At 55.3% G+C, this 24,835-nt stretch overlaps 1 protein-coding gene and 1 long non-coding RNA gene across 8 annotated transcripts in view; one reads left to right on the top strand and one right to left on the bottom strand.

The window, feature by feature from the left end:
* Nucleotides 1-24,835, bottom strand: part of CUEDC1 (CUE domain containing 1) — an 80,792-nt gene that overhangs the window by 25,555 nt on the left and 30,402 nt on the right. For 6 of the 7 annotated variants that reach the window (XM_057317936.1, XM_057317935.1, XM_057317941.1 and 3 more), the window contains one exon: nt 5,173-5,269. The gene's annotated coding sequence lies outside the window, so the exon portion shown is untranslated. Of the gene's footprint in view, nt 1-5,172; nt 5,270-7,713; nt 7,739-24,835 lie in introns of those variants that run through there. The other variant, XM_057317938.1, reaches the window with a different exon arrangement.
* LOC123002045 (uncharacterized) lies at nt 2,676-11,086 on the top strand. The gene is made up of 3 exons (XR_006411534.3): nt 2,676-3,417; nt 3,515-3,717; nt 9,084-11,086. It is a non-coding gene; the product is annotated as an uncharacterized LOC123002045 (long non-coding RNA).

A 24,835-nucleotide genomic window follows, 5' to 3' on the forward strand; every position in this document is an offset into this window, starting at 1 on the left:
AGGAGATGTGAGAGGCCCGGAGCCAGGGTCCTGGGCTCCCACTCTGACGGAGCCCAGTAAGGCTGTGTGACTTGGAGAAACCACTTCACACCTCTTAGCCTCAGCTTCCTCATTTGTAAGAACAGGTGTAATACCACCTGAAGGGATGTTGTGATGGAACTTACACGGGGGCCTGGAGCTAGTAAGCGCCACGGGACAGGTTGGCGTGGCCTCGGGCACAGGCCTTGGCCCTTGGCTACACTCACAGCCTGAACAATCTTACCCAGTCCCGTGGCTTTAAATACCATCTACATGCTGAATACAGGCTCCCAAATTTCTCTTGCCTTGATGCCTCCTGGGAACACGCCCTTCAACTCTACACTTGCATAGCTGACCTGCCGCCCCCGCTTGGATGTCCAATAGCAGCTCCAACGTAACGGCCCTCGGACTTCGTGGTCCTTCCCCCACCCTGCCCCTCCCATCTTCCTCATCTCTGTGAATGGCAGCTCCACGTGACTTGGGCCCAAAGCTTGGGCGTCTCCTTGAGTGCCCGAATTCTCTTACACCCCACACCCAGTGGCAGCAAATCCCATCTTTCCTATCTTCAAAACCATCCCAGAACCCGGCCGCAGCTCACCACCTCCCCTGCTACCAGCCCCCCATTGCCCCATTCCTCTGCTCCAACCCCTCCCTCCCCCCCATGGCTCCTCATGTCCTCAGAACACAACCTAGAGCCTTACTTTGGTCTGCCAGGGCCCACACCGTGTGGGGTCCTGCCTGGGCCACCTGCCTTTGCCGTCAAACCTCACTCGGTCCCCTCCCCTCACTCTCTCTGGGCGTCCTGGGTCCTTGCTCACCCACCTGCAAGCCATGCGCGCTCCCATCCCCGGGCCCCGATGCTCCCCTGCTCCTTTCCTTCGGGTCCCTACTCAAGCACAGCCTTATCAAGCACCACCTCTATCTGCCCCGTTCCCTCACCGTTTGGCCTGCTTTGTTCTTCTTGTGGAACAGACCACCTGAGAGATCATGTTTCCTTGCCGTTGACCATCTCCGCCACTCGGAGGTAAGCTCCACGAGAGCCAGGCCTGTGCTTTATTCACTGTGCTGGGTACAGTGCCTGCACAGTGCCTGCCGCTGACAACGGTGATTTGTTAGGTGGATAAAGAAGGGAAAGGAAGAGGCAAGAGCGCCATGAAGTATAGGTCATCTTCCCTTCCCTTGCTCCTCTGGCTCATAGCAAGACAGGCAGTAGCAGGACTTCGTAGTTTCCAAAGCCCTTTCTGAACCTCTACGGTCTCATTGAGTCTTCATGAAAAACCTATCATTTCTATAGGGGCATGCGTTATTAACCCACTTCACAGATCAAATAACTGAGGCCGAGTCAGTGCCCTGGTTAAGGTCCCAGGAGCTTCCTGCAGCCGGGCCTGAGGGCTTCCTCCCTTACAAGGCACCCAAGGCTGACAGCAGGATTGTCCCTTGCCAAGCCAGTGTCAGCTCCAGGGGACAGAAAGTCGAACGCGTCCAAGATCTGACTTAACATTCCACTGTGCCCTGAGAGGACCCAACCCTGAAAGGTAGGGGAGAACAGGAGGCCTCAAGAAGAGATGTGGGGTTAGGAGGCCAGAGGTCCCAATTGCCAGCACTTTGCTTTCCCCCATCCTCTCTCTTCTAGAAGGAGGAGGGACTGCCCGAGGCCAGCTCTGTCTCTGCACACCTCTGGCTTCCTCCTCTGAAAATCCCCAGGGACAAGGGACACACCAGATCTTGTGATCCATCTGTCATTGCTGTGATCCCGCCCTGCAGAGGGGACTCGCTGTCCCTTCTCGCCTCAGATCTGGGCCCAGCCCAGTGGCACCGCCATCCCAGGCCACTAGGTGGTGTCCCAGGGCTCAGCCCCAGCGGCTCCCAGGGAAAGGGCAAACAGAGCAGCTTCTCTCCTAGAACCCAAGAATCTGCCCCACCCCCACCTCGGACTGAAAAAGAGAGGAACCCACCCAGCCCAAGGGTCTCAGGACCCAAGACTGGAAGAGTTTCAAAAGAATTTATTCTCCAAGTGGGAAACACAAGGCTCACGCACGCCACCAATTTCTAGCCCCGTGCTTGGCAGACCTCATGAATCCATCCAGGTATTACTATTGTCCCGTGGAGCCCGCACAGCCTTTACCAAGTGAGCACGACTGGCAAGCAAGATGCACGCCGCTTGCCAGCCCTTTCGTTCCCGAACGAGGAGACGAGGCCCCGGCTTACGGTGTCTCATCAGGAATCCGGGCTGCAAAAGCCAGCGGGGCCGGAATGAGGTCATATGACCCCTGGGACGCTTGTGTAACCATGGTTAAGTCCTGGGGAAACCTCAAGTGGGTAACGGCAGCGCTAATGGAGAGGCTGCCGGGCGAAGGGCAGCTGCATCCTTGTCCAATTGTCACCTCAGTTGTCATGGGGGCAGGGCGCAGGGAGGCCGGCTGCGCATCTGGGCTGCTGAGCTGGAGAGGCCGCCAAGGGGGGAGAAGGGAAGGTGGAGGCCCAAGACACGGAAAGAGGCTCTCGGGGTCTGCGAGCGGGTGCGGGTGCACGAGCGTGGAAGTGTGTGGATGCGTGTGCGCGCCCTGCTGGGGGGAGGGCGGGGCAGCCCTGACAGAGGCGCCTTGTCCTCCTGCCCCGGCACAGGCTTGTTTTCTTCCCAAGCTATTAATGTCGCTGCAGCTTCAAAAGCCGGGTGACCTTTAAATGCCGAGCCTCCTGCTCCTGCCCAAGGCGTGGAAAAGGCTTAACGGAAAACTCAACCGGCCACAGCTGCTGGGGTGACGGCGACAAAGCCAGCCTCGTTCTGAGGGGACCGGGCTGCGGGCCAGGCACACCTGTGCCCACCTCTGGGGGCACGATGGGCACAGCCCGAGGAGAAAGGAGGCCTGGCTGGACTGAGAGGAACAGGCGGAAGAGAGGAAGACACATTCAGCTCTGCCGTGCCCTGCTGTGTGACCTTGGGTTGCCCACTTACCTCTCTGGGCCACACCCCATCATTTAGTCCCATGTAAGTCTGGGGCCGAACAAAAGTCCCCCTTCCCAGAAAAAAATCTTTTAAAAATCTGTAGAAGAAAAAAAAGGAAAAGAAAGACATTTGCTTTCCTAATTCTTCTCTCTCTTGCCTCAACTTCCATGGCCAGGTGTGTAGCCAAAAGAGCCCTGCGGTAGGGCCTACGGTAAGAGGTTTCAGTGGAAGTTAATAAGGTCCCTCCCCTAGGGAAGGACTGGCCCAGCAGCCTCAGTCCCAAGGACACCGTCCTCGATCATCTCTGCTCCTGAGGCTCCCGGACAGGGCTTGGCTGCTATAAAAGGCACCATCAAGAAGCCACTTGTGCATTCCAGTTGAAAAGGTCCAAGAGGAAGGTCCTCAAACATGAGTGACGTGTCATTGGTTTGGCTCATCTCGGTAGGATAATGGTAATAGTAGTGATAACCTACTATCTCTTGCTTCTTTCCGAGCCAACCCTATTGCAAGTGCCTTCTGCATGCTAACATTTTCATCCCCTCTTTGCAGCCCTGCAAGGTGCATACTGTCACTGCGATTTCGACTTTATGGATAGAAAAACGAAGCACAGAAGAGTCCAGTGACTTGTTCGGGTCACACATTTGAGCCCGGGAGGTCTGACTCCAGAATCGACCCTGTAAATCCATTCAGCTCCACCTCCCCTCTGTATTCCTAGAGCTGAGCGCAGAGCCAGGCACGCGGCGAGAACTCAGGTAACCGCGTGTTGAACTGAGTCCTCAGCGGGGCACAGCGGCCCTGGGGGAGGCTGGGGGTGCCTGGGGCCCGTGCTGGGGGAGCAAGGGAAGAGGAAGGAGAAGTTTGCAGGCAGAGCCTCATCCTGGAGGAAGGCCCGTGGCCTTTTCCTTACAGAAACCTTGTCCCCGCCCCACCAAGGTTGTTAGTTGCCTGGACGACCAACTGTTTCCCACTTCGACCTGAGCTGCTTAAAAACTATTTCCACAACAATCCCTCTCTCCATCAACAAATTCTAGCAGCTTAGCCAAGACACTCAATCCAGGAGCCTGCGAGGAGATCAAATGTCAGTGGACAGAAGGGGTGCTGGCCACCAATGCCCTACCCAGGGGCCGTGGTCCTGAGGAGCCCCTCTGGGCTGGTGGCAGTGTATGTGTCCCTGGGACCAAGTCAGTGGCCCAAACTCAAGAGAAGGGAGTCACTGGCAGCTCAGGTGCAGGCCAGTAAAGCTGGGCTGGCTCCAGGCATGAGCTCATGCTGGCCCGGGTCCAGCTCCTTGGGGAAGAGGGGCCAGCATCCTCCCTGGGCCTCTCCTTCGGGCAGTTGGGCTCCAGGTCCCTCCACAGGCAGGGCCTGCATGGTCTGGAGCTGAGCTCTCAAGTCTGGACAGTCCCAGATGTCTCTGGGCTCCTGGGACGGGTGGTCAGTCAAGGATGCCACACAATTTAGTATCTGAGCATGCCCAGGGAATCCAGGCCGAGGAACCAGGATTCGGGAGGGGTGCTCGGGGTGAGCAGGGCAGGGTCCTAGGAGCAGAAGTCCGACTCCTGCCCCCTTCCCCCCACACTAACCCACACTGTGCACCCACCCACCGATCCATGAATCCCACTTCTATGGAATTCATATAATATGTATCCTGGAATACCATACAAGAGTAAACAGAAACGAGGCGTCTCTCTATGTCTCTCTGCCCTATCGCTAAGGGGAGCAACGCAAGGCAGAACACAGCAAGTACAGTCACAGTCACGGTGCTATAGGACATTATGGTATGTGCGTGTCAATATGTATGGAGAGGACGTTCATAAGACACTGATCCTATAGGTTTCTGCTGGGTGGAATTAGGTCCTAAGAGACAGATCAGGGAAACTTTTCACTGTAAATCTTATATATCTTTTAAATTTTGATTCATGGTCATTCATTAATTTAAAAATAAAATAAGCAAATATCCTATAAAGAATAGCAAAATGACAGCAACGCCAGTGATTTGTTAACCTTTTTGTGTAGGTATATTATCGACCACAGACACGAACCACTTTTTAATAATCATTATAGCAATGTCTATGAGCGCTAACCGCGTGCCGCGTACTTTCTAAGCACTCGGCATGCATTATCTCATCCAAGCCTCAAAGTAAAGCAATTATAATACCCATTTCACAGATAAGGAAAATAAGGCCCAGAGAGTTTAAATAACTTACGTGGGGTCACACAGTCAGTGATGGAGCCAAAATTTGAATCCAAACGGTCTGGCCCCAGAGTCCATGCTCTTCTTAATCTCCACCTTATACCGTCTCTCTAATTAAAACAAAACAAAGCAAAAACTGAATGATGGCAGAAAAAAGTCGGAAGAAAAAAGCAAACCACAGAGCCTCCAGGACTTTAGAATTTCTGTAGTCCTCAAGGCTGGGCTCCATCCTTCCTGTCTCTACTAGTCCAGCAGGCCTTCGCCAGTCCTGCCTCAGTGGGAGCGAGGCACCCCTCCTCCCCCAGTGCTCCCTCCTGCTCAGGGGCCCGCCCACCTCCTGGTGGCCTTGCAGGGGAGAATGAAGGGCCGTGGAGGATGCCACAGCTGTTCCAGAGGTCAGACCACAGCTTGGGGGGTCCTCCGGGGCAGGGCAGGGCCGGGTCTGGCCAGGAAGCTCCTTGCGGAGGGGAAACCACATGTTGGTTGTGAACGGTGTGGAGTCTGGGGGAAGAGGCAGCAGAGCACGGAGGTTACAAGGGGAGCTTTAGCTCTGGGCCAACCTCAGCTTACCCTCTGCTCACCACCGCCTGGGTGAGTGGGGCTTCTCTCAGTGAGTGTCCTCATCTGTAGAATGGGATACCTGTTCCTGGGAGGACAGGTGCCCCTCCAGGGGGATTCATGCCACGGGCACCACATAGCCGCTCTCAGCCTGGGGCAGCTGTTAGTAAGGCCCTAAGGCCACACACTTCTCAGGGGCTGAGTCTACAGCCTGGCCCAGGAGTCAGGCCTGGGGTTACGATCTTGAATCCAGCCCCGAAGGGGGACAGTGTGCAGCACAAAGGCCTCCCATCAGGTTGAGGGCCTCAGGTTGGGGGGCTCTGGGGCCCCCTGAGTGGATCAGGGAGCTGGGCCAACAGCCCCATTCCTGGCCATACTCTGCTATGCATGCTTGGGGAGAAGGGACTGGAATATACTGGGGCCTGGGTCGCCCAGGCCTCCCACTCCTCCTGGGGGCCTGCCCTCTTGGGGAGGGGCTCCCTGCCACCACCAGGGGTGAACAAACGCAGGCACGCAGGCTGAGTGGCCTTCTCAGAAGTGCCGGCTCTGGCAGCTGAGGAATGCAGGCCCAGGGCTGGGGAGCAGAGCCTTGGGGAGGGGGTGGTTGGCCCTGAGCTTCAAAAGAACAGGCAGCAGCTGTGGCAGGGAGGGCCTTGGCCCTCCCCCTCTGGCAGCCAAGACACCATCAGAAATTCCACCCCAGCAAAAAGGGCCAGCCCGGAGAGCAGATGGGATTCTTTAGAGCTATTTCCCCCAACTACAGGCTGCCACCCCCTCCTCGCCTTGGCCCCTTCTCAGCGCGTGCAGCAGCAGAGCTCCCCTTCCACAGCCTCGGGCGCCCAGAAACCAGCCGCCAGGCATCCCCTCCCAGCCTGAGGCCCTCCCTTGTCCACGCCGCCTCACCCCACACAGCTCCGTGCCCACCCATGCCCTCTAAAGAGGCCAGATTAGGACGGCAGGAAGAAATCCTGTGTTCTCACTTCCAGATGGTGCTCGTTGCCAAAGGTCACAGAGCTCCCTGGCCTGCGATTTGATCCCAGCTGGGATTTGAACCCAGAGTCCTGGGCCAGTGCTCCCTCTCCGTGTGGTGCACACACTAGCAACTCCAAAGCAGCGCGTGTCCTGAGTGTGCGACACGCACCAGCTCACTCAAACCCACTCGCTCGCAAGGCTGCGGGACACAAACAGCCCTCATCAGGTTCGCCTGAACACTGCCCTCCGCCCCAGGTCCTCAGTCCAGTCCTCTCTTCCCCTAACTCTGAAGCTGTGTTTTTAAAATTATAGCCACACTCTCCTCCACACACACTAACCGCACTACCAGCCCACCACGAGGGCCACTCCCTTCACTAGGCCGATGGCAGGGCCACGGGAGGCCCCCAGCCCTTTCTCTCTTCCCCATCGGTGCCCAGAACGGCTTCTACAGTGTCTGAGCCAGCAAAGGTGAGTTCAGGTTGACCTGACCCGCAGCAACGCTGGCCAGAACCAGAGGCACCGCCTTCCCAGTTGCTCGCAGGATCAGCGCCTGGAACGGAGCGCAGGGAAGGGCCTCGGGCCAGCGGGGCTGCCAGCCCTGGCCTTCAAATCTGATAGTCAGAGGAAGGGGGTGGGAACTCTTGGGGCTCCCATAACCAGCCTTCTTTGCCTCCAGGGGTCTCAGTCTCCACCTCTAGAAAATAGAAACAGCCCCTAATGAGTCTCACCTCTGACATCCACTCACGGAAACCTCCCGGGGATGCAAGGACATGGTGGGGGGGGGGGGTGGCTCAGGGCCAGAGAGAGGCACCGCTGCACCAGGGACAAACCATGACGTCTGCAAAAGGAGGTGGCCGTATCCCAGTCCCCCCGGGGCTGGAAGGACTGGTACCCTTTCTTAGCTACAGAACCAGAAGCTCTTTCCACCCCTTTCCTCATATGAGATCCTCAGCAGAAGTCCGTTCTATAAGGACACCAAGCCCCTCGGCCCCTCTCCCCCAGAAGTTACACATAATCAGAGAACCTGCCATTTACCGAGTGCTGGGTCATGCTGCCCGGGCCTGGTGTTGGTTAGTCCTCACGGGCATCTAGCACTGTCCATCCCAGCCTTCTACCAGGACCAGAGCCATTTTACTGAGTCATGTGTGACCTAGAGGTTGTCCGGGGCTGTGCCACATCCAACCCCCGTGGCCTCACATGGCAGAGACCAGCGTGCCTGTCAAGTCTCCCGACACACTAGTTCCTCGCGAGGGTTTTAAAGCCTGGGTTCAGCCCCCATGCTCTCGTCTCCCGAGCTGTTTGCATCTCTGCCTGTTTCCCCTCCTGCTACCGGCCTGCTCTTGGGAAATGTTAATGTGCTTTTCTGTCAGTCTCAGAAGCAAACACTCTGCGTTAAAGCCGCCATCGCAGAGGGTGGTGAGACTTCATCAGACTCCCCTGAGGTGTTTGCTAAAAACACATATTCTCCACCTGCTATTACATCGGAATCTCGGGCGGGGGTGCCCTGGGAATCTGCTTTTTAACAAGCTCTCCAGGTCATCCTGATGCCCAGTAAAGCGTGAGGACCCCGACCGCACGCTGATTCTAGTTTTAGCGCCATCACTAGCCAGCCGGGTGACCTTAGGCAAGTCATTTTACTTTCCGGGCCTCCAGCTTCCCATCTGAAAAATAGGCAAGGAGGACTAAAATGATCTCCAGACCCTCTGTGTCTGCCCTGAGTCCCCAGATGGTTCCCAGGTGTATGAACTGAATTTCAGGGCCTATCCACTGTAGGCACACATTAAAGAGAGTTCCAGTCTGACTGATTTAGGGAGATCTGCAAAAATACCTTTTCTCTGGCTCTGGGCCCCAAACAAATGACTTTTGGATTATCCATGACACTTCCCCTCCCCCGAGCATCTCCTTGCTTCATTCCAGCCTGAGACGACCAGGATTCTATAAACACTGGGTCCGCACACCTGGGCTTAGTCAACAGTCAGCAAACAAAGGCTCTGCCAAATCACCCCACAAGCCCAAACTCGCACCCGCTCCGCCTCTCAACGGGAAGCACCCCGCCTGGGATGTGTGGACCCTGCACACCCTTCCTCCCATCACAGAATGGGCATGAAGGGCTGGGTCGGACAGAAGGCATGGCCAAAACAGCCCCAGCCTACAATTGGGTCGCAAGGTTATCCAGACGTAAGGGCTGTGAGGCAACAGCATGGGAAGCTAGACATTCCGGAGTCCCCGGGTTCCTTGCTGATCACCCGGTAACACAGTGTATATCTAGCAAGTGCTCAAGCATTGCTTGCTAGTGGTAAACATAGGCTCGATTCGTCCTTCGAGCTCACGTATACTTAACAGTGGAGCTGTGGGGATCCACAGGGTAAAGTCAGATTCCCGCTGCCTTTACAGGTGGTGAAGCTACGTGTGCTCCCGACAGACCAACCACGGGGGAGGACGAGCAGGAAAGGCAAGAATGGAAACCCGGCTTCGACAGTGGGACACAGCCGGGAGTTCCAGCCACGGTCTGCGGATCGTCCTCGTTTACGGATCCCGAAACAGGTCGCTGTCTCGCTCGGAGCACGCCGGCTGGCCCAACTGATGGTGCTCTACGTGTGCACTGCACTTCACAGTTTACAGCGCTGGGGGCGCGCTGTCCACAAGCCCTGTCCATTCAGCCAGGCTCCAGGCTGGGCACGTCGCCTGCGGCAGGGACCCACGCTGGCACTGTGTGAGGCACTGCACCTACACGGAATCCTCGCAACAATCCCACGGGGTAGATGGAGAGACTGAGGCAGGCACAGAGGAATTAACTTGCCTGCGGTCTCACAGCCACGAAGTGGCGAGTTGGGATCCTTCCCCAAAGCCCACACTCCCAACCACTTACCGCACTGGCCCTACACTTATATTGATGGGCCTCTGATCAATGCATGGGCAAAGGGAGAAACTGAGGCTCCAGAAGGGCTGGGCCATGGGGTCAGCCTGGCAATGGACCCCCCCCCTCCCAGGTATCAGGGAGCAGGGGCAGAAGCCCTGCATGGAGGCAGCCCCGGAGCAGGGAAGTAGAACAGAAGTGGGCACACCCCAGCTCAGAGCTGAGCCAGTCCCGCCCCAAGCCTCCTCTGCCACAGCCCCCCAGGCCCGGAGGGGCCCACGCCAGGCTCCCTCTCCCACCCCCAGCAGGACCTCCCCGTCGGGGTCTGGGCTGTCCTCGACACTCAGCGGCAGGCCCCACAGGAGGAAGTGGCCACACTCGAAAATCATTACCGTGCAGGGCTGAACTTGGGGCTTTTGTTCTTGAGCAAGGACGGTAACATTTCACTTTCAGGAAGGAGCTGGGAGGGTGCGGCCGGCTCAGAATTGCACAACCGAAAACACAGGCTCAGACACACACAGGTCCCACGTGGAAGTCTGCTTAGACAAGCCCCCTGCGGAAAAGGCCTCTCACCCACAGTGGGTCCGCACAGAGGCGGGACACAGGCTGAGCCATCCCCCTGCTTTTCAGATCAGGGCTTTGTGGTCAGTCATCTGGGCAAGCCAGGTAAAGGAAGGAGTAGCAAGGCAGCAGAGGCAGGGTGGGAACTCAGGCTTCCAACCACCCTGGGCAGAGGGCGGTGGGGTGGCAGAGACCCAGGTCCGAGAGAGGGACCACTTGGCCACATCTGGCTGGGAGGGGCAGCCCCAGGGCTGGGAAGACTGCCTACCTGCCCCTCCTCCCATCCCAGAGCTCGGCATCCCTCCTCCAACCACGCAGGTGCCGCGTAGCCCCTGCCGTCCCCCTGATGCAAGGGAAGGACAGCAAACAGCCCTCACAGGCACCCTGGCCCTGTCTAGCACAACTTTGCAGGGCGGCAGCTCTTCCTGAAAGAGTTCCCTCTTGCCCCTCCCCCTTCCCCAGGCGGTGGTGGGAGGGAAGGGAGAAAAGTCAGTCAACAGGGAAAGACCTGTTTTTTAAAAAGTAATACAAGAATAAACCAGGTTTTGAGCAGGCTGTCCCTAGGTCCCCGGGCATGGGCCCCTGCTCCCCTCCCCACCTTGCAGGGGTCAATCAGAGGGTAAGGCTTTCACCTGCTCCCCTCCTGCACCTCATCAGAGCTTCACCTCCAGGCCCTCAAGGAAACGGTAGAAATAGGATCCTTGTCCTTTGTCAATTACAAAGTAAACAGCTCTGGGGGTTTGCCCTCCTTGGGGGGCAGCGGTCCTCTCACACCCTCAGGCAACCCTGAGCTCCCACCCTCCCTGAGCTCCGCGGGGAGGGGGGGCGGTGGCAGCAAGGAGTACAAGAGAATGGGCTAGTTTGGGGCCGGCTGGCAGAGGCAGGCCACCCACCAGGTCCAGCTCACCCCCCTCAAAGCCGCTCTGTTTGTAAAGGGCTTTCGGGGACAGGAAGCAATAAACAGAGTCAAGCGGCCAAGATGCAGGGGCTGATTATGCAGTTTATGGATTTTCCAGGCCGCTTTGTACTCTCCCACCAGCTGCCTGGGGCTCTGCAGAAGAAGGTGCTGGCAAAAGACGGGCTGGTCCTTGGCTTGAAAGGTGGACTTCTGCCAGGCCTAAAGTGGGTCTCTCCTTGTGGGGGGGGGGGGGCACTGCATGCCTTGCCAGCCCCACAAGCACCTTCTCGATGCCGCACACCACCAGAGCCCCAGCCCCCCCCCCCCTCCAGCCCACTGCTCACCTCTCCATCCTGCTCTAAGTTACTTGACTCCCGGGAATTCCCAGAGGGGAGGGCGTGCCTGGCCAAGGCTGCCTCTTCCCAAAGGTGGGTGGCCCTCCTTCACCAAGCGGCTCAGCTTGGCTTGGCTGTCCTGGGAGTGGAGAGCGAGTTGGGAAAAGCTGAGCCTGGTGAGGAAAGAGGGTTCTGGGCGGCAGGGCCTCCCCATTACCCAGCTCAGCTCCCATTTTCCCCAAACAGGCTGCGGTCCGGTGAGACGGCGGCCCCCCGCGTGCAAGTAGCAGAGGGGTTCGCAAGAGCGACCACGGGGAGCGCCCCCACTCGTCTCTCGGTACCCGCTAACCAATAAGTAACACAAGATACACCCCAAAACGGAAAAGCACGCAGCCGAGACCTTCGGGGGCCAACAGGGAATGACATGAAAAAGCCAAATGAGCGGACCGTGTGCCCACGGCGCTAGTTCTGCAGAAGCGTCTGAGCGCGTCCTCGCGCATCTGCACGCGCGCGCACCAAGCCCCAAGCAGCGGGTATGCTGGAGGTGGGGCTGCAGGAGGGGCTCTGCTTCTGTTTACTTCATCCCGCTCTGCATCCTTTGAAGTTTTTCCACAAACAGGCATTATCTCTGTAGTTTAAAATTAAGAATTGAAAAAAATAATAAGGTGCACTGCCGGTGGGACTGGGCGCGCACAGGGGCGTGGGGCTGGGTGCAGGGAACAGTTTGGTAGTTTCTTACACAGTTAAACACAAAATTACCATATGATCTAGCAATTCCACTCCTAAGGCGTCTACCCCAAAGAACCGAAAGCAGCGACTCGAACAGATATGCGTACACGCCCGTGTTCGTAAGAACATTATTCACCATATCCCAAAGGCAGAAACCACCCAAGTGTCCACCAACAGATGAATGGATAAACAAAAATGTCTTGTACACATAAGGGAAAAGGGGGAGTATTCTTCAGCCATAAAAGGGAACGAAATTCTGACAGATGCGACAACGTGGAGGAACCCTGAAAACACGCTAAAAGCCAGACACAAGAGGACAAAGGCTGTATGATTCCACTTCTGTGAGTTACCTAGAACCGACAAATTCCTAGAGACAGAAACTAGAATAGAGGGTACCACAGGCTGAGGGCATGGGGGAAGGAAGTCATTGTTGGATGAACAGTTTCTGGTTGGGATGATGGATAAGTTCTAGAAATGGATGGTGGTGATGGATAATTACACAATGGTGTGAACAGACTTCATGCCACCGAATTGCCCCCTAAAAATGGTTAAAATGGTAACTTTTGTGTTACGTATATTTTACCACAAGAAAAAGAATGAAAGGGGCACCTGAGTGGCTCAGCCCGTTCAGCGTCCGGCTCTTGATTTCGGTTCAGGGTCGGGAGATCAAGCCCCGCAGCCTGCTCTCGGGTTCCACACTGGGGGTAGAACCTGCAAGGAATTCTCTCTCTCCCTCTGTCCCCAGTCCCAGCTCTTCCTCTCTCTCTCAAAAGAGGAAAAGAAAGAAAAAGAACTGAAGACTTCAGTCAGGCAAGAGGAGGCACCGAGGGGTAGAATCACCAGACAGAAGGGGGCGCTACTCAGGCTCTGCAGATAGAGGGCAACCAGCACACAGGAAATCCTGCCTGCACAGAGGGGCTCTGTCCCCATCGGCATGGAGAGGGCCAGGGGACAATGACACCCCTGTTGATGAGGACTGTTCACATGGCCTGCGGAGTCCCACAGGCCCTGGGGTTGCGGGGAGATGGTAGTGCAGGGGTACTTTCTGGAATGTTTGGAAGAGGTGGGTTATGGCCCACTCGGAAACGGTGAGTGTGCTGAGAAATGAAGCATGCAGGGGCGCCTGGGTGGCACAGCGGTTAATCGTCTGCCTTCGGCTCAGGGCGTGATCCCGGCGTTACGGGATCGAGTCCCACATCAGGCTCTTCTGCTATGAGCCTGCTTCTTCCTCTCCCACTCCCCCTGCTTGTGTTCCCTCTCTCACTGGCTGTCTCTCTCTGTCGAATAAATAAATAAAATCTTTAAAAAAAAAAAAAAAAAAAAAAAAAAAAGAAATGAAGCATGCATCTGAGAGCCTGGGCTAGAAAGGGAGCAGGGAGGCGAGCCGGCTTGCAGGTACTGCAGGGAGAGGGGAGGGAAGGACAGAAGGAAACTAGAGACAGAGAGTAAGAAGAGGGTGCTCCGGCAGGCAGCGATGACTCATCCATTTGTCCGGCACACATTACAGGGCGCTCCCAGGCGCTAGACGCTGGGGAAACAGAGGACGGGGCAGGGGGGTAAGAGAACCATCTCCTCTGATGAACACCTAGTGCCCGTCCAGCACCACCACCCCCCCCGCCCATCTTGCTCAAAAGTGTATCCGTATACCAAGCCAAGAAACCCAGAACTGCCCCCAGCCTCCACCTTCTTCCAGAAAGTAAAACTGCTTCTTACTTGAGGCCAAGCTGTTCCACTAGGAGGAAAGATCAAAACCGCCAGTGTGGGCTGTTCACCCCGGTGACCGAGCCTCACTCACAGCAGCGCGCCCGGCCGGAGCTACCAGGCATCGGCTGGGGCCGGATTCTTTCCTCCCCGAGGGGAGAAGCAGGGAGCAGCACGGGCATGCCGGGGCGGGACCCCGGGCTCTGAGCGCTCAGGTGCGGGGCTGCCGGAGGTCTTGCCCCGCTCAGCTCCGACGGTGCAGAGACAGAGAGAAGCCATGCGTGGGGGCGCATTTGAGGTCAGCCGCGGCTCTGCCTCACTCGAGATAAGAATATTTAAACAGTGGACTTTGTTAGAAAAGGACATTGTATCCACGGCCTTCCTGAAATGTGTAATGTGTGTATGTGGACGCAGAGGAAAGAGGGGTGGCAGGCAGTTCTGAAACAACTCGCCTTGGCCACTGTGTCCCTCTCAGAGACCCACTCCTAGAACAGTGCTGTCCAATGAGGAAGCCACTCATCACATGTGCCAATACAAATTTCAACTGTAACTGAAGTGAAATGGAATTTAAAATTCAGTTCCTCGGTCATTACTACCACATTTCAAGTGTTCACTAGCCACCTAGGCTAATGGTAAAATGGACAGGACATATTTTGGAATGTTTCCAACATTGCTGGAAGTTCTATCAGACAGTGCTATTCTAGAATCTAAAGGGGAGCCCCTCCTCCTTGGCAGAATGGAGCCCTGGAGCACTTTGCGACAATTGTCGGTGGGAGACCAAGGACTGTGGGCCATTGATCCCCAGAAGAGGAGCCGTTCCACGTCCTTCCGGGAAGGGTGGGTCAAAGACCCCTTTCTCCCGAGCAGGGGTGAGCACTAGTACCCCTCCTCACTACCAAGATCAGAGCGCTGGCCCGGTTCTATGAAACCTGCCAGTCAAGGCAGGGAGAAGCAGAAGTCCAGCTAGAAACCCAAGTCCCACTTCCAAACCTCACAGAGTCCGAGCCTCGGAAGACCACGTTCAGAAAAAGCCGTCCAATTTGTATGCCCAGAGAAAGGGTATGCTTAGATCACAGGGCTTCTCCACTGTACTCTCTCCTAGGTACGCCCCATGGTGGCCCTGGCACCGCCTCCCTGGGCTTGTCCAGAGCAATGGGAAGGAGTCGGAGCAAAAGAGCTGCTGAGGCAGAGGGGCCATGTGTGGGAGTGGGTGGGGAGGGTAAGGGCTTATAAAGAAAAAACCAGTATTTCAGGGAAACGTGATGGACCAGGCTAAGGAAGGGGATTCTGAGGAGCGAGCGATGTTGGGTGTTTGGGTCTGTGCCTTTGAACCAACCAGAGAGAGCAAGACTGATCAAGGCACCCCTAGCCCTGCACACGTCACACACGGTGATGTGACATGGCTGACACCCTTGCACTCCTAACCTGACCGATCTCCTTCGGAGCTTCCCCATTTCAAGCAAGGTCCATCCATCACCGTTCTCCCCACAGCACATCTCAGCCTGGCCCTCAAAGTCAACCAAAATGGAACCCATAGATCTGCAGTTGTTGCAGCAAGTGGCAGATCGGGGGCTGGGGACCGGGAGGAGGGTGAGCAGACAACGCACAGAGTGAGAGAACAATGGGGATCAGAGACCCGAGGCAAACCTCTGAGCCTGGGTTCTGCTCCCCACCCTGCTACATGGATCCTTGAGCAAGATCTTCTTTCCCTTGAACATTTTTTTAAAAAATAAAACTGATACGGGCACCTGGGTGGCTCAGTCGGTTAAGCGTCTGCCTCCAGCTCGGGTCATGATCCCAGGTCCCTCAGTCGGTTAAGCGTCTGCCTCCAGCTCGGGTCATGATCCCAGGTCCCAGCCCCGCATTGGGCTCCCTGCTCAGCAGGGAGTCTGCTTCTCCATCTTCCTCCACCCCTCCCCCGGCTTGTGCTCTCGCTCTCAAATAAATAAAGAAATAACTCTTAAAAAAATAAAAAGAAAACTGCTCTAAACAAATGTAAGCTTAATGAATTATCGTAAGGCAACCCCGTGTAAGCATCCACGTCTGGAAAGGAGACATTGCGGCCACTCCACAACCCATCCCTGTGCCACACGCTGACTTCTGTGGTCACTTCCTTGCATTTCTTTACTGTCCAAACATACAACCCTGGACACTGGACTTCAGTCGTGCGTGTCATTTGTCCTTTAAGTCTATCTTAAGCTACAGCTTCCCCCATCATCTCCTTTTTTTTCCTTAGAATTTGTGAGTTGACGCACCCAAGCCGTGTGACTATTGCCTTCTCTACTGCATAAAGGTCATGGACCAAGTTTCCTTTTCTCTTGGGGCCTCACTTACTCCTTCCTTACCAGCACCGCCCTGGCCAACTTACGGGAGCTTCCGTGACAATAAGAAGAGACGGCCTGAAAGCACATCAGGAAATGCTTAAGATATTTTGTCAAGCAAAGAATGCAGGATACCAACGGATACAGCACAGGATGCTTTCAGCCCCACCAAGGAAATGTGCACTAAAAAAGGGCCAGCAGAAAACACGCCATCTATCAATGGTCGTCCTGGATAGTAGAATTCTGCCTCCCTCTCTTTGCTTCTTTCTTACCTTTTTCCATGATCAACATATAACAATGTGACAGGGCACAAGTAATTTTCTTTTTCTTTTTCTTTTTTTTTTTAAGATTTTATTTATGTATTCGACAGAGAGAGACAGCCAGCGAGAGAGAGAACACAAGCAGGGGGAGTGGGAGAGGAAGAAGCAGGCTCCCAGTGGAGGAGCCTGATGTGGGGCTCGATCCCGTAACGCCGGGATCACGCCCTGAGCCGAAGGCAGACGCTTAACCGCTGTGCCACCCAGGCGCCCCGCACAAGTCATTTTCAAAACATTTTCAAGAAAAGGGTGCCTGGGATCCAAGGCACCGCCAGGCCTGTCCACTCCCCCATCACAGGACCGCTTGGCTTTTCTCTCTGTTCCCAAGGCCACCCCCAATCCCGCTGAGATCCGCAAACCTCAAGCTCATCCCATGCCTGCTTCTTTGATGCCTCCTGGCCACCCTTCCTGCCCCGTCCTGTCTTCTCTCTGGCCGCCAACAGAAGAACTCATCTAAACTATGCCGGGTCACTTCCTGCCTCCCCGACGCTCCTGTGCCGCTCAGACCCCTTCCTTTGTCTGCATTGGTGCTCACCCCGTTCAGCGAGCCTCAGGGTCACCCGCAGTGCTGAACACACACTGCTGGGCTCCAGCCCCAAAGCTCCTGCTCCCTAGGTCTGGGGCCGGGGGTGAGGGGGGTGGGGGAGGCAAGAATGTGTGCGTCTAGCAAGTGCTCCGGTGTTGCTCACGCCACTGGTTCACAGACCACGCTTTAGAACCCTCACCTCGGTCCTCAACAAGCCCTGCCCGGCTTTCAAGAGCTCGTTCAAGCTCCCCTGTGCAGGAGGCAGTCTCTTCCAACAGCCAGGATCAACCTCTTCTGTCCTTTCAGAGCACGCTCCGCGCTGACCGAGCTCTGGGGGTCTGGCAACGGGGACAGCGCCCTAGGTAAGGGACCTGGCGATGGGCAATGTGGCACGTACCGTTTGCCACCTTCCCTGGCGGCTCCTATGGGCAGAGCCCAGAAGGGCCCTTCCTCGGTGGCCCCGCATTACCCGGGAGGGCTTCTGAATGTCTCAGGGAAACGGAATCTTTTCCTTCACACACAGACTTCTAATTATTCACTCCCGCATTCACTGTCAGTCAAAAAAATACTTAGTGAGCACCTACTGTATGTCCGGGTGCACAAAACGAAAATCTCTTTTCTCCACGGAAACCAAGAATTACAACAGCATTAAGTTACCACAGAAACGTGCAGAAAGGGCTCCTTCCAAAAGCAGCCAAACAGCCCACCCCTGCAGCCCCGGGCACTGCTGCCCGCACACGGCCGTGGCCTGAGGGGCAGGTGCTGGCTCCTGCCAGCGAGCACGGGCAGTTGTGGTCACACCCACGTGTAGCCATGGTGAAGGTTTGGTCGCCAGTTGCAGGCTTCGTTTGTCCTCAGCTAAGCCACCCAGGACCCGGAGACAAGATTTATGGGCAGATATTGTTAGGAGAACAGATGTCCAAGGAAGCAGGCCGAGCAAACGGGAACAACGGTTGTGAGACAGAGAAGCTGAAGGGACTCCATTTTAGAAAGGCCCCATTTACTCACGTTCCATATTTCTTTCTTTTTTTCCTTTTTTTTAAGATTTTAATTATTTATTTGAGAGAAAGAGAGAACACCAGCTGGGGGAGGGGCAGAGAGAGAAAGAGAGAGAAGCAGAACGTCGCTGAGCTCGGAGCCAACGTGGGGCTCGATCCCAGGACCCTGAGATCATGACCTGAGCTGAAATCAAGAGTTGGACGCTTAACTGACTGAGCCATCCGGGTACCCCTCACGCTCTATAGTTCGCCTTGCATCTGGGTAAACCAAAGAAGCTACTTTCCCACTCCAAGGGGGAAGCAAGGAAGTGAATTGTTCTCTGAGTTTCATCCTGGCCCCTAAACACCTGATAACATCTAAGAAGAACCGGGTCCCAAACATGTTCCAGGACATTAGTTTCGAACAAACCTCGGCCCACACTGGCATCGATTCCCCTACCTTCGGTGATTTATGCAAGAACACCTATTGTTCACCTGACGCTCCCTTTCTTTGGACCGTACCCTGGATTCCTGAAGGAACACCCTGGACCCTTCTCCTGTATAAACCCCTAATCCAGCAACAAGGAGACAGTCTCCTCTCCTTTCTTTTTTTTTTTTTTTTTTTAAATTTTACTTATTTATTCGACAGAGATAGAGACAGCCAGCGAGAGAGGGAACACAAGCAGGAGGAGTGGGAGAGGAAGAAGCAGGCTCATAGCAGAGGAGCCCGATGTGGGGCTCGATCCCACAACGCCGGGATCACGCCCTGAGCCGAAGGCAGACGCCCAACTGCTGTGCCACCCAGGCGCCCCAAGTCTCCTCTCCTTTCTGAGCTTTTCAGACACCCTGTCTGCTATACTCTATCACTTAACGCTATTCAGTAAAGTCTACTTTCATTTCCTCCTGGCTTGCATTTGATTTCTATCCTGCACAAAGCCAAGGACCCTCTTGGCTGGTCCTGTGGGGCCCCCTCTGGGTCCTTGGACCTGCCTGCCTATGTCAGTTGTGATTATGCAGGCCTGGAACCCACTGGAAGGAGGCAAGAAGATACCACCTCCCGGGGCACCTGAGTGGTTCAGTCATTAAGCATCTGCCTTCAGCTCAGGTCATGATCCCAGGGTCCTGGGATCGAGCCCCAACTTGGGCTCCCCGCTCAGCAGGAAGCCTGCTTCTCCCTCCTCCACTCCCCCTGCTTGTATTCCCTCTCTCACTGTCTCTCTCTGTCAAATAAATAAGTAAATAAACAAAATCCTTAAAAAAAAAAGACACCACCTCCTAATAAAAAGGCAGCAGATGTCTAAAGAGCAGACCCGTGTCCCATTTTGGCGAACATCTAAGGCTCTGGACACTTGGGCCTTCTGCCCCAGCAAGACATTCTGAGCAGGCTGACGACACTGCAGATTCTCCACGGTGGATATCGGCTTCCCCGTGACCTTGGGCAACTTTGACTTCTTCGTGCCCCCATTTCACTATCTAACGATATCTTGTAAAAAGGTAGTAAAGCCCAAAACAAGATGATAGAGGTCCCCATAGGAAGAATAAAGGGAGACATTTAAAAACAAGCAACAGGGGCGCTGGGTGGCTCAGTTGGTTAAGCGGCTGACTTTTTTTTTTTAAGATTTTATTTATTTGACAGAGAGAGAAAGTATGGGAGAGAGCAAAAGCAGCAGGAGCGGCAGAGGAAGAGGGAGAAGCAGACTCTCCGCTGAGCAGGGTGCCCTATGATCCCAGAAGCCCAGGATTATGACCTGAGCCAAAGGCAGACACTTAACTGACCAAGGTACCCAGGAGCCCCAAGCATCCCACTCTTGATCAAAGACTAAGGTCTTGATCTCAGGGTCCTGAGTTCAGGCCCCCCACTGGGCTCCATGCCCAGCATGGAACCTACTTAGAAACAAAACAAAACAAACAAGCAACAAAAATATCATCTGTAAAAGTAAAAGAAAGAAACCCCAAGGAGACCACGCAGGGAAAATCCTTCAGCGCATCAATGGGGAAACGCTGCGTGCATTCAGGACCCCTAGAGCAGGGATTGTGGGGTGGAGGGGTGCAGCAGGATCTCTGGGGAGCTTCTGAAAGACAAACGTCTAGGGCCCCCTACTGAATTAGAGTCCTCCCCACCAGGAACATGCAATTTCCATTCCCTGCTCCCCGCAGCAAGTCAAAGAGGCTCAGGATATTCTGGGGGCTTCTAGACTTGAGACATCACCCCGGAGGTGAGTAGCAAATTATTATCTAAAAGGGGAAGAGGGAGGGACCGTGGCCACAGGGAAAACATCAAGGAAATCTAGAGAACAGCTGGAGAGGAGAAGGAATGTCAACATTGAGGTGCCCTTTGTTTCTGTCCCTGCCACCCCCGCCCAGAGATCTGATTCTGGAGAAGGGACACCATCCTCCCAGTTCAGGCCGACCAGTCCTCCACAGACCCGCTGCTTCAGCCAATGCACGTCTGAGTCCGGGGCTGTGCCTTCCTCTGACCACCACCGACCTTGGCACATTTCCCTGTGCTCTCCATGCCTTGGCCCCAACAGCCTCACCCTGACCATCTGCGACTCTTTATTTCAGGAATCAGATTGCGGTCCTCCTCCTCCAAGAAGCCTTCCCAGAGGCACTCTTTGGCGCACCCCCACACAGCCTTAGCCTGTTAGATTCTTGTCACACCATCAATGTGGCAGCACTAGTCACCTATCACAATGACCAGTGTGTGGATGGTGGCCCCGGCAGACAGTGGATTGTTTTGGTCTCATTCAGTTCTTCAACCCCAACACCCAGGTCAGTGCCCAGCAGAAACCGGGTGAGCAATATAGATATTTACACCGATCAGGAGAAAGGAGGGAAGGAAATTTTACATCAAACAGCTCCACTAGGCAAATTTTTTAAAACTCTAGAGAAATTACAGCCTATATATATATGTGTGTGTGTGTGTGTGTGTGTGTTTGTGTGTGTGTGTTTTCACTTCCTATGTGCCACGGTGAAGCCCAAGACCCAGGGAGGCAGAGATGGACAGAGAAACACCAGGTTTGTCTGGCTCCAGGGTCCTTGCTCTCCACCAGTCGGCTGTGGTCGATATAGCCCATGCAAAGGGGCAAAGATGAACACCTAGAGAAAAACTAGCTCCCTCCGAAGCCCCTGCTCCCTGTGGTTTAGGGGTCCCAGCGGCTCCAAGTGCCACGCTTTGGACAAAGCATGGATCCAGATTGCTGTCCACAGGAGCAGGAGCCGTCTGTCCCTGCTGATGGCCCCTCGCAGTAAGGTACCAGGGACACTTCTGCAACCATCGGGGAGAGCCCAGGAGTCAGCGGTCCCCACTGGGAGAGGAGGTCCATTGAGAAGCAGTGACAGGAACAGTGCCATCCAGGGCCTTGGCGTGGAAAGGCATTTTTCCCCCATGCCCGTGTCTCCCGGCCCGCTGGCTCAGGAACAGCAGAGGGGTGGCCTGCACCTGCCCCACCTGGCCTGTCTGGGCCCGGGGAACAATGAGGAGGATGTTCCATGAGCCCAGGGGCTTTACTGGAGAGACACTGGGAAGAAAAGCAGGAACTCTGAGTGGCGTCATGGTAGGCGGGGAATACAGTGTATTCAGGGCTAACTGGGGTGACTGAAAATGAGCCATATGCCAGGTACGTGGTAAAGTGTATCCCCAGAGTCTTCATTTGATTTTCACACCAACCCAGTGGGATGGCTACCATTCCCCTTGAGTCACCAACAGAAAACTCAGGCATTACTCTGCTGGAAGAAGAGAGCGCGAGAAGACAACCCTCAAAAATGGGATGTGTTTGGCCAAGGTCGAGCAGAGACTGAAGGGTCTTTGAGTAAGGCATTAAGGATACTTGCTCTCTGTTCTCCATCTTTCTTAAAGTCAGGACAAAATGAAATGGGATTTAAGTTAGATTCCAGAAGAAACTTGTGGACTAAAAGAGGCGTGAGAGGGTTCACTTCCCAGGACAGAAACCCAGAAGCTGCAGCTCCATCATGTCCCCATTCTGCAGACAGGAGCCTGGACAGCTCGACCTTTACCACCACGAGTGTCTCCCGAACACACTCAGAGCTCTCCTCGGGCAATTTCGCTCCAGATCCAGTCTTGACGGAGGCTCTCGGACAATGAAAATCTGAGGTTAAATACATCCTTTGCTACATTTAACAGGCAGATGGGGAGAGGGAGAGAGTTCAGATATTAAAATGAAGACTAGAGTTTGCTGATTTAATCAATGAGGTTAAAGTGACAGCATTAAAGTTAGCACGAGTGCAGTATTGCCAGAAACCTACGGGGTCACCGGTCGGATAACAGAGTTCATCAGAGCCGCGGTGACCGAGGTGACTAGGAAGATCGGCAGGTGGCTGCTTGGCCTCTGGAAGCCCCGTCCTCGCCCCCCCCTCCGCCGCCCACTCCCCAGTGAACTTTCTGGGAGGACTGCAGGCCACGGAGCAGATCTGCTCTGCCCCAGGCTGCTCAGACCAACACTGCTCTGGCCTGGAACAGAAGGCTCCCCCAGCAGACTGTGATCAGCCAGGGACGCAGAACAGCCTGGGCCAGAGGAGGGGGAGCCTGGGGGTGCTGAGTAGGCGCAAGACGCTCAGTGTCAAGAGAGGTTCCTGAATCTGAAGAGTCATCTCAAACCAGGTAACTCACTGGTTGGGATCAAACGCGGGGTGTACTACTCACCGTAGAATAAGCTTGTGACAATAACTCAGCAGAGTTCACCCAAGCGTGGGGTTTCCTTAAGGTCAAAGGAGTCACATTACTCAAGAGGTTTAAAACCTCTCACGCCCTCGGAAGAAACCAGGGCCCAAAAGGGTCAGAATCCTCACCCTCAAGGTCCTGCCAAAGGATCGGCGCCAAGGCCAGCTTTCCCAGCCAGCCTCCCGCCCCAGGTGGCCAGCAGCTGCCTCTGAGAATACAGTGGGTCCAGGAGGGCTGAGTGTCTACGAACCACTGCGCTCCATCGGACGGCCTCATGACACACATGTCGCAACCCCGAAGGGGAGGCCAGGCCAAGCACCACGTCTTGGGAGTCCCAGGCTGGAGGACTCACAGTGACTCCCCACCCCACCCCACCCCCCCGCCCCGGGCGCTCCAGGCCACCAAAGGCCTCCTGTCCATCCCCGAGCGGCCCCCACCTCTCTCTTTGATGCCAAATTGGGGAGGGGGGGTAGACAGCAAAGAAAAATCCCCACTAGGCATCGATTTGCCCAAAGCAAAAGCAACACAAAGGCTGCACCTGTTTCCATGGAGACATGACTGGCGAAGCAAAGGAACAAAACAGAGCTAGAAACACAAAGCCGTCACCACCTTCCGGCCGGCGTGACCGATGTTGGCGGCCAGAGCCCTGACAGGAAGACGGCGGAAGGATTAAAGGTAATCAGGAGATCTAGAAGCGAGAGCCCGAGCCCTTTCAGTTGGTAGAGCGTGAGGCGAGGAGCCTCCCCATCCCCCAGGCCTACAAGCTAGCCTGGCCCCACTCCTGAGAAAGCTCCTCAACAAAAAAATCCTGGACAGAAATCCAAAGTGAGCAATTATTCCCTTCACAAAAGGATTCTCTGCTTCACAAAGGGATTCCTTGAAACAGCAAAATCCCATGGTGGATTGGAGCGTCTGTTTTGTTTCATTATTTAGTTCTCTGAGGCTGAGGACAAGGGAGTAGCTTCCAGACGAAAGTTTGTAAGAAAAGATGACAACATTCCCAAGGGGAAGGGATGGAGGGGTGGGGACAGGACTCCCTAAAATATCTGCTGGGGAGGGAGGGGCACCTGGGTGGCTCAGTCGGTGAAGCGTCTGCCTTCAGCTCAGGTCATGATCCCGGGGTCCTGGGATCGAGTCCTACATCGGGCTCCCTGCTCGGTGGGGAGTCTGCTTCTCCCTTTGCCCCTCACCCCCACTCGTGCTCTCTCTCTCAAATAAATGAATAAAACCTTTAAAAAATAAAATATCTGCTGGGAGAGGCCCACAGGAAGTTGAGACAGGGCAGCGTTAGAAGAGAAAAGTGAGTTATTTGAGCCCTTCCACCGTGGAAGAGCACGGGGCCGCCAGTGGGAGAGGCTGGCCGACAGCAGGGCTCTGACAGGGCCCAGCGGGGTGGACCCCAAACGCAGGGTACTCTCGAAGCTATTAGCTGAGGGGAGATGTGGGGAGTCTGAGGGGGCAGTCCTCATTCCCCCAGGACAGCAAGAAGGCCAGAGGCTTGCATGCTGCCGGGTGAAGGCCAGGGGAAGATGCCAGCAGTGGGCTCAGCAGGTGACCGGGGCTCAGGGTGGTAGTAAGAGCCTCGGCACTTGCTCTCGTCATTCATCAGGGGACATGTATTAAGTGCCCCCAGCACAATCCACACACCAGCCCGCCCTGCCCTTGGAGAGTCTCAACCAGGACTTCACTCCACTCAGCTTTTCCCAGACTATCATTCCTCCAGAGAACAGAAAACAAGCCGAACAACAACAATAATGTTTACTGAGCGTGCTGTGTGGGCCAGACACATGTGGTCATTGTTCGTTTATCCTCTCAACCAGCCCAAGAGGGAGACGCTAGCCTGTCCGCTCTTACCGATGGGGACAGACACGGAGAGGCGAGGAACTGGCCCGGGTCACGCACCTAGTGAACTGGCAAAGCCAGGTCAGCCCCACTTCAGAGCCTGTGAACGCTAGGCGAGGGGCCTGCCGCGTCAGCCCGTTCAACAGACATGCTGAGCACGACAGAGTCCAAGCGACTCGCACTGAGGCAGGGGACAGACTCTGAAGACCAGCTCTTCTGACCCCCCCGCCCAAGGCTTTTTGCCTTGTGATGCCTCCCCAGGTAAGGCCAGCAGCTTTCTTAGGGGGGCACATGCACTCTCCTGTGGCCATGAAGTCACTCTCCTGCTCTGGGCCTCCGTTTACCCGTAACAAGGAGACATCCTGATAGTGTGAGCTCCTGCCCCCTCACTGGGAAAAAAC

The sequence above is a fragment of the Ursus arctos genome, unplaced genomic scaffold (assembly GCF_023065955.2).
Source record: "Ursus arctos isolate Adak ecotype North America unplaced genomic scaffold, UrsArc2.0 scaffold_24, whole genome shotgun sequence".
Classification (NCBI taxonomy): domain Eukaryota; kingdom Metazoa; phylum Chordata; class Mammalia; order Carnivora; family Ursidae; genus Ursus; species Ursus arctos.